Source organism: Nothobranchius furzeri, chromosome 10 (assembly GCF_043380555.1).
Source record: "Nothobranchius furzeri strain GRZ-AD chromosome 10, NfurGRZ-RIMD1, whole genome shotgun sequence".
Lineage (NCBI taxonomy): Eukaryota > Metazoa > Chordata > Actinopteri > Cyprinodontiformes > Nothobranchiidae > Nothobranchius > Nothobranchius furzeri.
The window spans coordinates 69,104,762-69,119,523 of NC_091750.1; the positions used below are offsets into that span (position 1 = coordinate 69,104,762).

General features: G+C 41.4%; 1 protein-coding gene across 6 annotated transcripts in view; it reads right to left on the minus strand.

Moving 5' to 3' along the window:
* The window catches only part of gtf2ird1 (GTF2I repeat domain containing 1), a 50,831-nt gene extending 36,533 nt beyond the window's left edge, over positions 1–14,298 (minus strand). For all 6 annotated transcript variants that reach the window (XM_015961929.3, XM_015961927.3, XM_054730964.2 and 3 more), the window contains exon 1: positions 14,089–14,298. The gene's annotated coding sequence lies outside the window, so the exon portion shown is untranslated. The remainder of the gene's footprint in view (positions 1–14,088) is intronic.
* Between the last annotated feature and the right edge of the window lie 464 nt (positions 14,299–14,762).

Sequence of the window (14,762 nt, forward strand, 5' to 3'; positions counted from 1 at the left end):
TCATCAATTGCCTTATGCTATAAAACACCAAATCACAAGATCTCAGTTACTGACTCTCAGCTACGACATCAAGTTCCACCTGAAAATTTGACAGTTTGACATTTGGTTTTGTGAAAGTCAGATCATGTCAAAATGGGAAGTTCTAGAAGTTTGTGTGAATAGAGACGCAGCAAAGAGTTGACCAGTGATGCCAAACGAAATTCAGCAGCATCAGCTTTATTGGTGATCGCCCAAAACTCACACCACAGCCGAGCTCTAATGTGAAACTTTTGGCTTCCAGAATTAAAACAGATGTCATTTTACAATTGTATGATTACAGAACATCAGCCAAAGTTGGGGTCAGTGGGTCAAAGCTATAGCCTAGAAATCTGGAGCAACCACAGCAAAGGATCTAGTTCTGCAGGTTGGCTTAGCCAGAGGCTACATTAGCCAATGTAGCCTTGTGGCCGCAACAGTTTTGTGTCCAGCCAATCATAGCGTTCTACGTTTGTTGGGTGGGCCTAACACTAGAGCTGCGATGGACAAAAACTACAACAATGGTGTCACAGAGATAGCTTTGGCATAATTTTGGATGATTCAGACTTGAGCTTTTCTTTGACACATGAGCAGATAGAGGTACTTATCTATTTATTTAGGAAAAAGGAAGTTTTTGCTGCTTTTTCTTCTTCGACAGGGGATGGCAGACTGCCCCGCTGACTGATTTCAGGTGTTATGAAAATGTCAACATTGTTCTTTGCTTTGATTGGTCCTAATGCTGCCTAAATAAGGAGCCTAAGTCACGCCCATCTACTTACAGACCACGGGTCCCCGGAAGAACGAAAAAATGAATGCAAGTGAACTGGGCTAAAAACGCTATTTTCTAACTCTGCTTGTTTTGTTCCATGGATTTCACATTTGATGTTCGTGAATTTTAAAGACAAATTTTTATATCAAGAATATGTTTATTTTAGAATGGGGGAAATGTTATTTTAGGTTTTGTATGAAAATTAAGTCCAGGACTACAAATGCGCATCATGGCAGTAACGTCATTGAACCAGACACGGAGAAAACTGAGGTGAAACTGCTGTGAGTTCAACGAACTTAAAATCCTTCCTTCAGAAGGAAATAACCACCATAAATCTGGTCATGTGGTGAGTAGCAGCTACACTAGAGGAGAAGACATTCTGGTGACGTCATATATGCGACGTGCTGATGTCTGATTTGTAGTCATGCTAATTATGAACTTTTACAAACTGATAAATCTCAAAGTACTTGACTGGCATGGTCAATACACCCATCATTAGTTTTCATTTAAATAGCAGTACAACATATGTGCGATCCAGGGCGTAAGGCAAAGCGGGCTAGAAAATAGCTTTTAGCCCCATTGGCTTGCTTTCATTTTTCCGTTCTTCCGGGGACCGACAAGCTGACCGGAAAGGGAGGAGACTTAGGGTGTTTCTCAATGCCAAGGAACCTTGCCTTGATGTCTTGGCCCCGCCCCGGTTGCCTAGGAGATACGTCATCGGGAGCCACCAAGACGTTCCAATGTTCATGTTCTACCAAGGCGTGTGTTCTCCGTTTGTTAGCCGTTTAGCTAGCTGAGCAAGGATACACGGGAGGTGTCTTGTAGCCTAGCCTTGGTCAAAAATTACCCACAATACACTGCGGTATTTTCAAAAAGATGGCGGATCAGAAGCTACTTCGGGGACAATTTTCAAGTTTAAAAGTAAGTCAGCTAAAATGTTTTCTTTAGATCTAAAGAAGTTATCTATGGTTGGTTAGTTGCCTAGTAGTTGCAGCTTCAGTGGCTAGCGGGTAGTAACTTGCTTATATCTTTAATTTAATACACATATACCCAATTTAAAAAGTAAAAGGCTCATTAAATATTTATATTGAAACTAATACATATAAAATATAACATTATCTCCCGTGTCACGTGACATTACATGACCGCCGTGGAAGCCGCGGTTCTGTTCCATTTAACCGTTTTCTTTGACCAAGGAAGGACAGTGTCCTTGAATGCAAGGCGCCTGGCCTCGCGAGACATCGCCTCGCAAGGCAAGGCGCCTTGACACTGAGAAGCACCCTTACCACTTCTTTCCACCGGAGCCGTCAGCAGTGCGAGTCGGCCGCGTCTCAGGAGCAGCATGTCGCGGCCCTTATACGCCGGTTCTATTTTCTATGCGCGGCGCCTCTGAAACGGGTCAAGTCCGACATTTTTGGGGAAGGAAAGACAGGAAATCGGACGCGGAAATGGAGAGAAGCTCCCGAGATTTTCAGAATAAAGAAACGTACTGCCTTCCGGTTGCTTTACTTTAAAAAAAGTTACTAACTGTGCAGCCCTGTGAGAAGTTATCACCTAGCAAGCGGTGTCCTTTGTTTTTCAGGTCCGTATTGGCGATTATAAAACGGACAGAACATAAAACACAAACATTTTGGAGCCATGTTGTAATTTTCTCCTGCTTGTTGTTGTGTTTACTGACGAAGTCACTTGTGTGACTTCATGCTCTGTCGGTGACAGCTGCTCCCCTGCTGCTTCGCGTCTCGTGGGAAGGGCCAAGCAGCAGCTTACGCGAGCAAGACGTGCTGCTGCAGTAACGTGCTGCTGACGGCTCCGGTGGAAAGAAGGGGTTAGGCTCCATACGGTCGGAAAGACCATTTGAAAGACAACTGTACATTCCACCCCACGACTGGGTGGTTCCAATGGCTCATGGCCAGACTATATATCTACATATATATGATGACTTACCAGGCTTTCAAAGGGTACAAAAATCTGAAATCGACATCTGCCCTGAAAACCAGAGTTGGTGCATCTCTGCATGTAATGACTACATCCAGAGAGTTTTCTTAATTTTGAGTAAAAACAACCAAACACTAGCATCATAACCTGCCTCTATATGAAATTTAAATCTGATCCGTCACATCTGACAGGTAGGAGCAAGAAGGGCTTGTTCTGATCATTTCATCCTGTTGGCTCTGTCCTGCATTTTAAAATCCCGGGCACGCTGCCCAAGAGGTAACCTTTTAGTGAATCTAATAAATCCACCTTAATGGGCACCTAAAAGGGTCTGTAATGTAATGAAGATTTTACTGACAAAAGCAGCTCTAAGAAATGTTCATTGCTTCCTAAAAAATAAAAATGAACAAAACGAGCTTGAAGCAGCAACTACAACAAAATGTTAGATTTATTTAAACATAAAAGCTGAATCTTTCATTCAGGTAAACGACATTCAGTTAATGATGAAAATGTGACTGGAGTCATGCTTCTGATGATGACTAGATGAACTTGTGATGAGGCGTTGGAGGTGTGTGTGAGTAATAAAGTTTCATGGTGAAGTGGCTAAGAGAACAATTTTATGGGTTTGACTTTTCCTGAAATTGCTCAGGGGCGAAGAGCTGCCACCAATGCAAAATAAAATTTGAGTGATGTGTCATTATAATTGGATAATTTTATGGTCCTAACAATATAATATACTGTTCTAACAATATACATTTGTAGCACATCTGTACCATATAGTACATATGGTACAAATGTGTTACATATGTCTTTGCTAAAAACGTGACAATGATGTTGTTAGGAGAATAAAGTTACCACATTACAACGTGATAGTGCGCTAATTTTATGTTGCGAGGGTGGCAGCTCTACATTGTTGTGGAGTCAAAAACAGTCTTTTTATGTTTGTTAAACATAAAATAATTAGTTACCAATGAAATTAAAATAAATGGACATTTTCTCATTCCATAAATCACTGATTAACTACCAAATCAAGCCACTAGTTTTACTGAGTTACTCAGTACTGGGCGATGGTGGCACTGGAGTCAAGTGCTCGCCCCGTAATCGGAAGGTTGCAGGTTCGAGCCCCACTCAGTTTGTCACTGTCGTTGTGTCCTTGGGCAAGACAATTAACCCACGTTGCCTGCTGGTGGTGGTCGGAGGGACCGGTGGCGCCTGTGCTCGGCAGCCTCGCTTGTTAGTGCACTCCAGGGCTACATCGTATGGAACTGCGCTGCTCCGGGTGGCTGCATGTTGGAGTAGCTCTGTTGACTATATGTAATTTTTGCCTTTTCTTGGACATTTTTTCTTCTAGTATCTTAAGAAAAACTGTATTTTTTGGACACTTAACTTTTCTGTTACTGGTGCTGTGAAGCTTGGAGGATTTTTTTAGCTTTTTTCACTTTTTGAGCATTTGTTATGATATGTAACCATGGCAACAAGCTGGTTTACAATCGGGAGCAGCTGATTAACATTGGAAGGGCTGAAATAATACCTCAACTGAAGCCACAAATCCCAAATGAGCTAAAACATAAAAAGCGTGGGTGCAGAGCGGGAGCAAAACGGAGACAGAGAAAGAGGAAATCCAAACCATCTCTTCCATCGATCATAATGGGCAATGTGAGATCACTGGCCAACAAGATGTAGGAACTCCAAGCCCTTTCAAGGACTCAGCCAGAGTATCGGCAGTTTCGGAACCGCTGGAGGAGATAATGCAAAGAAGGATTCTCCAGAGAATCAAGAAAATTATGGACAACCCTGAGCATTCTCTTCACAAGACTGTCCGACAACGGAAGAGTGTCTTCAGTCAGAGGCTTCTTCAGTTTCGCTGCAACACTGACCGCTACTGGAGATCCTTCCTGCCAACAGCCATTGTAATATACAACAACTCTTTGATGACTTGATTATTATTATTATTCTGAGCTACTACAACAATCAATTTCCCTCTGGGATCAATAAAGTATTTTTGAATTGAATTGAATTGAATCCCCACCAGTGCTAGCCTATTGAACTAGACCAAATTCTTGCTTTGCAAAGAATGGTCTAGGCATGCTCCATTGGAACCTCCACAGCTCCTACCAGGACTCTGGCTAGCCAATCACAGCTCTCTAGAGGGGTTTCAAACACATAAAGAGCTGTGATTGGTCCATAATGGTGGGCCAATCATAGTGCTCTATCTGCTTAGTGAACAAATCACAGAGCTTTATCCGCTTTGTGGGCCAATCAGGGCACTCTATATGCCTGGTGGGTGGGATGATGCAACAGAGTGAAACAAGAGTATGACACATTCTTTGTCCAGTAGAATGCGGAGATCATTTGAAAGACAACGGTAGAACCCGCCCCACAACCGAGAGCCGTCAATGGAGCATGGCCAGACTAAATAATACATTTATTTAGTCTGGCTTGCCAGGCTACACCAGTGCGTGAATGTTTGTGTGAATGGGTGAATGACTGATTGTGTTGTAAAGCGCCTTGGGGGGTCCAGGACTCTAGAAGGAGCTATATCAAGTACAGTCCATTCACTATTTTAGTAGGGCTGTAGCGAAGCCTCAATTACGTCGACGGCTCGATTCTAAAAATTCGTCGACGTCAGATCCGGAAGTCGACGCACCGCGCCCACTTGTTGCATCCCCAGGAGTTTGTAAATAGAGGAGGAATCTGCCTGTTTTTCCTCTAGTTCGCCCTCTTCTCCGCCTTCACTAACATCTCCGCCAAATACCGAAGACCCGGAACAACGTCCGTCCGCTACTAGGTTCCTTTCCTGTTTTGCCCGCCTTCGTTTCCCGGCAACGGACAACAACTTCCGGGGTCAGATGCGCTGCTTCGTCTCTATAGCAGATGCAGAAAATCACCTGGAGCGTTTCTGCCTTCATAAAGGAGCTTCTTTCAGACATGAGGAGAGCTGTTTTGGTGGTAGCAGTCTCTCCTCCGTGCTGGTCTGTTTGCTGCTGGGTGTTTTTGGTTTATTTAAACTTGGCAACTTGAACTTAACATTGGTAAAGCTACTGTTAGCATCTTCGCTAACAGCTTCTTGCGTTTGGATAAGCTGTTACGTTTTGGTTTGGAGTTGATCTTTTTTCAATCCAATCCAATTTTATTTATAAAGCGCATTCACAAGGCATTACAACCAAACACGGCGCTGTACACTAGAAATGTTGGTTAATTAAACAAGCGATATTTAAACATGTTGAACACATATAAAAAATAATAATTTGTGGTACAAATTAATAAATGTCTAAATGTAATAAAATCTCCCTTTTATTACATTTAGAGTGTTGTGGGTTTTCGGTTTAGTTTAAAATATCACCTTGAGTTTGGTTTAACCGCCCAGTTTAGAGTTTGGAACTTTGGAGATTCTTATTTTGGTCCAAAACCCAGTAATCTTTGCCCAGCGGGACATCCCTAGTTATCTGTACTTTTGTTTTAATTCCCCACAGGCAGAATTAGTTTTATTACTCCCAACCTGTGGATGGAAAGATTTGTTTTTTTGTAGATGTAAATAAACCTGATCATCATTTTAACTTTTAAATCCCACATTACTGTCCCTTCCTTTTTGCACACGAGCCAAACTCCCTAGGAAGAGTCGTAACACCACTCGCCTCACACACATAAGTGACCAAAACAAAGCAGCATGGAGACACTCCGTCTCCAACCACCTCTCAGGCAGCAGCCTGCACTCCCAAGTTCTACGCGTCACCAGAACATAACCAACCAACACAATAAAAGCAGTGTTATACAAAATGGGAGGCCTGTAGTGTTTATTCTCTTACAGTAACAATTGATCAATTTTTTGGAGGAATTTATTAGAGATTTTTTGGTTTTTATTAACTGTGCAATAGAAAAATAATCATTAGATTAATTGTATAAATAGTCATTAGAATAGTCGACTATTCGATAAAATAATCGTCAGAATAATCGTTTTAAAAATAATCGTTTACCCCCAGCCCTATATTTTAGAAAAATTAGATTTTTGAATGAATGTTGGAGCTTTTTATTTTTCATTTTCATTTATTCCTATTTTGTTTATATTTGTTCTTGGGTTACTGTATGTTATTGTGTTTTTGTGAGATTTATTTGTAGGTTAATGTTATTTTAGTCATTTATTTTTTTTTTGCCTTTGCAAGTCGGCCTGTGGTGCCTTTTTCAATAACGGAAGTAATTTTGGACCAGCATGCACTGGGGTGGGCCTATTTTATTTTTTTTTACCAGAACAGGAGAAGTAGCAAAAAACATAAAAAACAAAAAAAAAAAGGTTTATAACCAAACTGAACAAACAAATAAGTAAAAAATTAAACTTTCAAGTTTTTGGGATGTTGGCCTTATTTTATATGACATATCACCACCGTGCAGCGGCGGCATGGTGGAAGTTTGGATGGACAAAAGAATCACCACTACTATGTAGGGATGCCCCGATCAGGTTTTTTGCTGCCGATCACCGATACCGATATTAAAGAATGCTGATCACAGATACCGATCACGTGGATTGGCCAGAAATTTTCTACAACATTATAATGAGTGCTACAAACTACATAATCTGGGAATAAAGGAAATGTAACCTATCTAAAATGGTCTGTATTAGGGTTGTCACGGTGTGAAAATTTAACCTCACGGTTATTGTGACCAAAATTACCACGGTTTTCGGTATTATCACAGTATTTTTTTTTAAACATGAAACATTTTCAGACAACTACATAAACCGTGTATGTCAGGAAATATTGTCCTCAGTTTGTGTCTAAATTTTGCCTAAAATGTGTTATTTTGTAATTATGTTGTTTATTTGTTTACATTTTTCCCTTTAGTCTTTAAAATACCAATATTTGCCCATAACTTCTTATTTTTTGTCTGTTTGATGTCATCATTTTAAAAATATTAGATCAGATGATACTCAGTACTCAAGTAGCCTTCTAATCAGGTACTTTTTTACCCTTACTTGAGTAATAAACCCTATATCAGGAAAATATTGTCCTCGGTTTGTGTCCTTCCAGTGAGCTTTGCAGATCAGGCAGTAATCATTGTTAAATTCATAATTATTCTCGGAGAGAGACCAACTCTTATCTGCCCCTGGGAGCCCCGTAATGCATAGCGTCATTTCAACATGGCGGTGTCCGCGACACGGTTTATATGCAGGTAGCGGCGCTGCGGCTGCTTTATATAGCGACTCGTTGCATTCTCCCTCAACCCAAATCCTCGGATCACGCATTTTAGCTAAAACGCTAACGTTAGCTTGCCTTGCGTTGACTGCAGAGTTGTGGGTGATGGTCACACAGATGTGTCATGAGATTAGAAGCGTTGCTGCCTTTCACAGACACTTTTTCTGCACGTGCTGCAAACAGGATAGCCGTCTTCTATCAACTCCCTCTGCATTCTTCAAATATCTAAAAGATGCCCGTACTTCCCACTTTGTCTTCTTTGAGGGATAAAAAAATGTCGTCCTGAGGGCTGCCGTCTCCTCCTTTGACCATTATTTCAGCTTTAGCTTCAAGAAAGTTTTGGTTGTAAAGAACAAAGCGCGCATTTGCCACCGGCAACTTCAACAGATGATACGATGGCTAGTATGGGTCACCGCACCTACACCACAGCCACGGTAAACCCACCGAGATAATATAGTTTTTAAAAAACAAGACGGTTATTATTATTAACTTTTTTTTACCGGGGTTTACCGCTACACTGGTTACCGTGACAACCCTACCTGATCGGTCTGCTTTGATCTATTTTGAAAACCAATCAAAACCGATAGGGGCACTGTCGGCCGATTACGATCAAATGCCGATCCATCGGTGCATCCCTACTACTATGTAGATTAACCAAAAATGGCAAAAATCACTATCAGCAAGCTAGTACCATAAAACCTAAAATCAAAACTGCCATTATGGTGATTCCGAGTGATTTCTGCTGAAAATGTGCACATTCACCAGCACCTGCAGCCCAACGATGAACCAGCTTAAACAGCAACTAGCTGGGAGCAAAAGGTCACCAGTACCAAGAGAGTGACCTGCAGAGCCTCTCAATTATACTCCTCCTGGAGTTGAAGGTTAAAGCTAGTGAACCAAACTAATTTAAAGGGAAACTACAAAATTATTTAGTCTAATTTTTACTAGTTGTGTAAAACATGAAACATTTGTTTAAAAATGAAATCAATATAGCCAAACATTGGTTATCATTTTTGTGACATATTTGTTCTTAAAGACACTTAACGTGAGACAAAAACAAAGCGCTGAGAGGAAACCCAGCGTTGGATGTTTTTTTTTTTGTATTGTTAACACACTCGAGGAGTGTTAATTGGTTTATATTCAACACAAAACGCCACACATCAAAGCTGGCATAAACAAAATGTTCAGTTCGCCGATGTAATGCGGATGAAACCATGCAGAGCAGATGTGAAGTGGTCCAGCGAGGACGTGAAGTGCACTCTGAGATAAATCTATCACACTTCCTGTCCACAGAAGAGCAACTAAGCTAAGGAGAAACATATTACAGCTGTCAGTCAAACACAGCCGGAATGTGCCGACGTCGTCCTCAGAGAAATTGGGAAACACCTGTTAGGATTAAAAAAACCACTTTATTCTGAGTTTCCGAGGCATGTTTGATGCTTCTTATGTTTCTTAACACCTTGTTTGATAAACTATCGTAACTCGTTTTTGCAGAACAAAAGTCAAACACGATCAGAAAAAGAAACTGCTGTTTTTAGGAGAGACACACAAACAAAAAGGACCGTCTTCGGTCAGGGTGTGGCTGGACAGACGCTCCGCAGCTTCTCATTACAACAAACATTATAATCCCCGTCTCTGAGCCCTTTGTCATCACTCAGACTTCATCTGGAGCAAATCCAGACGAGACTGACACTAAACCGAGAAGCAGGAGACACGTTTAAGATCCTTCTCACAGAAAAATGGTTGTCAACTAACCGAAAGTGTCTCAAACTCAAAGCTTATGATGAAATGTTAAGAAAATCTGGAAATGTTTTGGTCGATTTTTAAGCTAATAATTGAAAATTTCTGTGATTTAATACAAGAATCCATCCAAACATTTTCCGCTCTGATCAATAATCCAACTTCCAGTCATTTTCGGAAAATCCTTAGACTTTGAGAGGAAATAAAGTTGACTTTTATGAACATTTAATGCAATAAACAAAAAAATGAAAAGTTCTTCTGTTAAAAGTCAACTTAAAAATAAACGTTTGATTAAAAATTAATGACAGTTGCAGTAAAAACACACTGGCCCGGATATATGTTCACCAATCATTGATCAAGGATTCTTTATCACATCAGAAGGGGTAATTATTAATCTTCCACAAACATAAAAGGACACACAGGCATGTTTAAATGTCACCGGAAATTTTCTACAAGAAATCTGGCAGCAAAAATAATAATCTGGCATTTTACCAAGTCGCCGTTGTTTAAAGTTAATTTAAAGAGCAAGTCACCCCCTACCAGAGTATTACTCCACTCCCACTTCCTGTTTGAAAAAAATGCAACAAATGCAGTTGCCTGGCAGACCGAGAGGGCGGAGCCGCTAACAAATACACACACACAGGCTCACAATAACATTGTGACATCATATGGTACCAGCTAACATTCTAGGGTACCTCTTAGCCAATAGTGTAGGCAGATTTAAATTCAAATGCAGTGCAGAATTTTTACCTGACAACGGCACAACACTGACAGTTTTAGGCAGAAAATTTAAATTTGAACTAAAATGCACCAACGTGCTAAACTATTGATCACGTGTGTCTGCAGCACGATTAGACACACATTTATGTAGTTTATCAGAAAAAATAAGTTGATTTGGAGGTGACTTGTTCTTTAAATCTGTAATCTGGAGTTTTCCCCCTTTCGGGATTTATGTATGATTTTCGGGAGGTCCTTCCTCCAGGGTCACACGATCGACAGGGCTGAACCGGTCTGTTTTAGTGAAGAGGAGCTAAGCCACAAACCAAAGCTCTTCATGCACAGATCGATCTCCGATACCCCCACAAATGGTCATGAAGGTAGATAATGACAGAAAGAAATACAAGTGGCACTGCCTCTCCATTCTGGACAACATCTGTCCTGTCAGAACCAGATCAGTTCCTGCAGTGAACCCTACTCCCTGGTTTAATGACAGCCTTCACAGCCTGAAGCGCCAATGCAGAAAAATTGAGCGTTTGTGGAAGAAAACCCATCTCCACGTCCATCTGCTGCACCTAAAGGATCTTCTGACATCCTTTAACTCTGCAGTCAGAGACGCCAGGGTTTCCTATTTCTCCAACCTGGTGTCCCAGAGCAAAGGGAACCCCAAGGTGCTGTTTAACACCATCAGCAGCATCGAGTCTCCTGCCTCTCCTACAGCCTCCATCCACTCTGTTGCAGACTGTGAGAACTTTCTGTCTTTCTTTGTGGACAAAGTCAATAAGGTTAGATCAAGCATCTCTCCTTCAGCCTTATCGCTGCCTCTCCCGACTCCAACCAGGCCCATCATCCTAGATAGCTTTGCTCCTGTTTCTTTGCCTGAGTTAACCAAACTAGTTAACTCTATGAAGACCTCTGCATGCCCCCTCGACATCTTACCCTCATCTTTGTTTAAAAGTGCTTTTCTGTCCATCGGTCCCAGCGTGCTCTCTATAATTAATGCTTCTCTGGTCTCTGGTCAGGTCCCTGCTTACTTTAAGAATGCTGTAATCCACCCGCTTCTTAAAAAACCGAGTCTTGACCCTCTCTCCATAGCAGCTTCAGACCCATCTCTAAACTTCCGTTCATCTCCAAGATCTTGGAAAAGGTTGTGGCTAAACAACTCACAGCTGCTCTTGATGAACATAACATCTATGATAGCTTCCAGTCAGGTTTTCGTAGAGCTCATTCTACTGAAACAGCTCTTCTTAGGGTCTCTAATGACCTTCTGACTCACAGTGATGCAGGGGACTGTTCTGTTCTGGTCCTGCTGGACCTGACTGCAGCCTTTGACACTGTTGACCATCACCTGCTACTGGAGAGGCTCAGATACTGGGTAGGCCTATCAGGATCTGCTCTGGAGTGGTTCTCCTCTTATCTCTCTGAGCGCTCCTTTTCTGTGGCCGTCTCCAAGTTTAGGTCCTCCACCAACTCCCTTACCCATGGTGTCCCACAAGGTTCTGTGCTGGGGCCTCTACTCTTCCTCCTCTATCTGCTTCCTCTTCAGCACATCCTGAGCTCCTTCAAAGGAATCTCCCACCATCTTTATGCAGATGACATCCAACTGTACATCTCCTTTAAGCCCCATGAGATGTCTAAGCTGCAGCTGTTACACACCTGCTTAGACACTATCAAAACCTGTATGGCTGGGAGCTTTCTACAGCTGAATGAAGATAAGACTGAGATCCTCTCCCAATGATTGGACAGGAATTCGAGAAACGTGATTGGTAGCTAAGATTCGTGCTCTCATTGGTTCCACCCAAGTTCCTCCCACTGACGCTAGAATTGAGACAAAAAGATCCGTAACTGTAGATTTGAGATTTTTACCTGTAGAATGAAATGTGTGTTTTGAGAGTTTGGATTTCAAACTTGTACCTTGATTTTTTTCAATTTGGAAGTCTGCTAGTTACAAAACGAAAGTTTCATGTTTCTGAATGAATGTTTGATGTTACAAAATGAGTAGTAAATGTACAAAATAAAAGTTTAATTTTACAAAATAAAAAATACATGTACAAAATACAATGTTCCTGTTACAAAACAAGAAATACAAGTACAAATTGAGAATTACAAGTTAGAAAACTAAAGTTACAAGTTACGAATCCAAAGTTACAAGTTACAAATCCAAAGTTACAAGTTACAAATCCAAAGTTACATGTGATGAAACATGTTCGAAGTTACAAAACTTGTTACAAGTTACGCTGAATATTGTCCCAATCCTAGCTCCATACTACAACCCCAGCAGGTCCTTGAGGTCCAGTGACCTAAGCCTACTGGTTGTGCAGCACCAGGCTAAAGGTCAAAGGTGACAGATCATCTGCTGCTGTGGCCCCCAGACTCTGGACCTCTCTCCCCCTCAGCCTGAGATCAGTGGACTCAGTGGTCTCCTTTAAAAAGCAGCTGAAGACTCACCTGTTCAAGCTGGCTTTTGCATGACCTTCTTCAACCCCTCTCTCTTTATTCTGCTCTCCCCACCTATTCCACCTTCCTCAGGATCCACTGATTTCCCTCTTTCCTATTCACTCTCTCTTTCTTAACATTTTTTAATCACAATTGCCTATTTTTTTGCTCATTTTAAATATATTTTTAAACATTTTCTAAATTCTTTTTTATATTTTTACATTTTTTTGTTTTTGTGAAGTGCCTCGTGATTTTTATCTTGAGAGGCGCTATAGAAATTATATTTTCTTCTTTGTGTTGTAGCTCTGGACCCCAGAGTTGACAGCATTAGTCGAAGAGAGGCGCATTTATTCAGCTCTTGTCAAAGCAGGAATTCGTATAAAAATCCTTTGTTATCTGATTAAATGATGAGCTAAAGCTTTAAGCCCCCCAGATGGCCTGCACAACTTCTGTTCTGGTCTTGACCTCAGGACTTCAGAAGTGGGAGCAATAAATAAAACCCAGGTGTAATGTTTCACCGGAGGGCGTGTCGTGTGGATTTGTGCTCCACTCCTTTCTGACTGACAAAGTTTTACACCACTGAGCTGTTTTTAGGACCGCTTTCTGTCATCTGAGACCAGAGATGACCAGAAAAACGGTTATTGTTTGAAGTCATGACCACGAACTTGTGTTTGAGTTTTAGCTAACGGCGGTAGATTAGTTTGACTCCGACTTTCTGCGCTATTTAAGCCAAATGACAACAGTCCATTAGAAAGTAACGTTTAGTAGAAGTTTACTGCAGCGCAACACGGTTAAAATCCTCTCAGTAGTACAGATTCCCCCCGTTAAACGTCCGCTTTAAACGTGTTTCCTGCTGTTTGCGGCTGAAGCAGCTGGCTTTGTTGCATTAGCTGTTCCAGTCTGGTAGCGATTAGAGGGGTGATTTGTCAGGACAGAGCCGAATTCGTGTTTAAATAAAGAGGCTAGCATTCCACTCGCAAGGGCGAGTCTCGTTTAAACTAAAGGAACCGCTTCCGCTCGTTGTCTTTAGTGATACCGACCGTTTAATTAAGTAATGAGCTCGCGCTAATTAGCTAACGATAGCATAACAAGGCTGAGCTAGCTAACTAGCTAGCACCATCTCGTTAGCATCCTGCTAGCGCTAGCACCTTCCTTTCATCTCCTCCTCCCCCCAGTCTAGAAATTAGGTTATAATCTGCACATATTTAACAAACGGTGGCAAAAGAACACACAGTCCAAAAAAAGATATCACAAAAGTCTTCAGGAATAAGAAAAGCGACAACGAAATCTCACCTTAATTAGCGATTAAATAGCCTTGTTGCTGCTGTCAATCCCGGTTTATTCCCCCGATTTAATCCATCAGAAACGCTCCCAAATCCCATCCACAATGTAGCCGCGCCGTCCGCTAAAATATCGTAATCCGCATAATCGCAGCGATGTCTTCGACCGTGAGCCTTACAGCCTTTTATTTGTGTGTTTTTCTGAGTTTATTCTGTTTTTTTCCCCTAACAGAGCAGGGTGTCCCTTTCCCCTTTCTTTGTTCTGTAATCCAGTAAAATTGAAACTCATTCGTCTCCTGCTAATCCCAGCCCCACTCAACACCATCATCCATTGGCTGCGATTTACATACGGGATTAACTCGGGAACCTCTGGCGAACCCTCCAGGAAGGAATATTTACACTAAATATCCACATTTCCTTATGAGTATTTATCGTCACAGATTATTAAAAAAAACGTTTTCCCACTTATTTTCTGCTCCACCAATCTCTGAGATGCTGTACTGCATTATTTTTAGGATTAGGGGTAGTCATAAGAACCAGGGATCCTGTAGCAGCATCGCTGTGGTTTGACTAAAATAACTCATCTGTTATAATGCAGGGAAAATTTCACACGAAGAAAAGTCATTAAAACAGTTTTTATTGTAATTCTGTGGATTAAAAATATAGACTTTTAAATAAAACCCTAAA